A 2,653-nucleotide genomic window follows, 5' to 3' on the forward strand; every position below is an offset into this window, starting at 1 on the left:
ACCCTGGGCTCTTAGTGCTCTTTTCAAAATTCTTTCTGGAAATTCATGGCGTCACCTCTACCCTTCATGATGGGTACTAACTGATGGCGTCTAAGGGTGTCCCTTTTATTCAAACAAATATTTCTCCCCTATCAAGTATGTTTTTTAATTCTGACAAGAAAACATGAAAAAAATGAAAAAGATTAAACAGGAAAACAAATAAATAAAACAATAAATAATCCACAGATAAGGACTGTTAATATTTATATTTTTTTCTTTCAAATACTTTTCCATTATATATTATTTATCTATTATAAATATATACATATTATATTATTATTATTTTAATAAAAAGAAAATATGGAACGCTTCACGAATTTGTGTGTCATCCTTGCGCAGGGGCCATGTTAATCTTCTCTGTATCCTTCCAATTTTAGTATATGTGCTGCTGAAGCGAGCACATATTATTATTCTATATGGGTGTATATGTCATACACACATGTATTATATAATTAGTTTGTGCAGCTCTGAATCCCACTTTTCTTTCTACAAGATTCTTATATATTCCTAGCCACTAAAATTCTTGGAAAACATCACCCTTATGGGTATAATTGTCCATTATAAAGATATATCATAATTTAACTGTTTCCCAATTCCTGAACATTATTCTGTCTCCAATTTTTTATTATTGTAAGTGTCAATGTCATGAATGTTTGTGTACATCTTTGTTCATATCCCTGAATCTGTCCTCAGGAAGATGGAGTTACTGGGTTAAAGAGCACCAGCATTTAAAGTTTTATCCATAAAAGGAACTACTATCCAAACATCTCGGGAAAAATGTCTAAAGGAAGACAATGTTTACCTTTACTCCCGACATTTAAGCCAGGAACAGGTCTGCTTTTGCTTTACTGGTACTAGGTCAGAAACAAAATGCTCAGTGAAACACAAGTCCAGCATTCAGTTCTGGATGCTGGGGGACCCTAGCCCGGGGCCCCTCTCTACTGAATTGCTCAGACCCTTCCTGAACACTCTTGAGGTGTGTTCTCCTGGCCGGAGAGAGGAGATGCAGGCTGGAGAAGACACGGCAGAGTCCAGGAACCATTCTTGTTCTGGCTCCCAGAGCACACTCGTCTTAGGGGTTTCATATCCCTCCAGGCTGGGAGTGCTGCCAGGGGGCTGAGGAACCGATGTTCCCGAGGCTGGTACATCTGATTTTCACTCTTGGCAAGAATTCAGAGCAGAGAAAAGTAAAGCGCATCTGGGTCAAGGTGAGCCTGTCTCCTTGGAGGCCCTCGGGCTAAACGGAGGAGAAGGGTACTCAGAGCTGAGAGCCAAGGAGGCCAGTGAGGACTTGCACCCGAGTGCGGAGAGCAGAGCTACGAGGCCACTGATGGATTCAGGAGCTCTGCTGAAGGTGCCCTTGGCTCCCCACATCTTTTTTTTTTTAGACAAAGTTTCACTCTTGTTACCCAGGCTGGAGTGCAATGGCCCGATTTCGGCTCACTGCAACCTCCGCCTCTTGGGTTCAAGCAATTCTCCTGCCCCAGCCTCCCAAGTAGCTGGGACTACAGGCTTGCGCCACCACGCCCAGCTAATTTTTGTATTTTTAGTAGAGATGGGGTTTCACCATGTTGACCAGGATGGTCTTGATCTCTTGACCTTGTGATCCACCCGCCTCGGCCTCCCAAAGTGCTGGGATTACAAGCATGAGCCACCATGCCTGGCCGGCTCCCCACGTCTTAATCTTGGACTGAGAATGGCCAGCTTACTTGAGGGCCGGTAATACAATCTTAAACCTTCATGACTTATGCCTCAGTACCAAGGCCAGCCCCTTCATTTGAAACGGAGGAAGAAAAAAACTAGAATCCATTGGTGATCTGCTGTGTGCCAGGCACTTTACAGTACAAAGGAGGCTTATTAATATTCTCATTTAAAAAAATAAGCAAACCAAGACCACAGGAAACAACGGGACTTGCTTAAGATTATGAGACTAATTAATTTAAAAACTGAGACTTGACTGGGCGCGGTGGCTCATGCCTATAATCCCAGCACTTTGGGAGTCCGAGGTAGGTGGATCACCTGAGGTCAGGAGTTTGAGACCAGCCTGGCCAACATGGTGAAACCCCGTCTCTATGAAAAATACAAAAAATTAGCCAGGCGTGGTGGCTGGGGACTATAATCCCAGCTACTAGGGAGGCTAAGGCAGAAGAATCGTTTGAACCCATGAGGCAGAGGTTGCAGTGAGCCGAGATCATTCCATTGCACTCCAACCTGGGTGACAGAGCAAAACTCCATCTCAAAAAAAAAAAAAAAAAAAAAAAAAAAGGAGATGGGAATTGGGTGCATTTTAATCCCTGGATGCAGAGGCGGGTACAGTAAGGAAAAGATCACGGACCTTAGATTTTCTCTAAGCCCTGCCTCTTATTACTTCTTTGAACTTGGGAAGGTACTCGTTCCCTCTGAGCTTCAGCTTCCTATTCTGTGAAATGAGCAGCTGCCTCCCCTGCAGGGTTCCAGTTAGGAGTGGCTGCGAAATGCTTGCAAAAGACCTAGTGCCGTACTTGACCCACAGGACGAGCTCGTGAACACCAGCGGTAACAGCCACCCCTTTTGCTTCTGTTGCCTCTTCTGGGACCCCTGATGGGAAAACCCAATGAGGTTTAGGACACAGGTT

The 2,653-nt window shown here is 44.1% G+C and overlaps 1 non-coding gene across 1 annotated transcript; it reads right to left on the bottom strand.

The window, feature by feature from the left end:
- Nucleotides 1-333: 333 nt before the first annotated feature.
- On the bottom strand, nucleotides 334-440 carry LOC119473734. The gene has a single exon (XR_005202953.1). It is a non-coding gene; the product is annotated as a U6 spliceosomal RNA (small nuclear RNA).
- Between the last annotated feature and the right edge of the window lie 2,213 nt (nucleotides 441-2,653).

The sequence above is a fragment of the Cebus imitator genome, unplaced genomic scaffold (assembly GCF_001604975.1).
Source record: "Cebus imitator isolate Cc_AM_T3 unplaced genomic scaffold, Cebus_imitator-1.0 Scaffold180, whole genome shotgun sequence".
NCBI classification, from domain to species: domain Eukaryota; kingdom Metazoa; phylum Chordata; class Mammalia; order Primates; family Cebidae; genus Cebus; species Cebus imitator.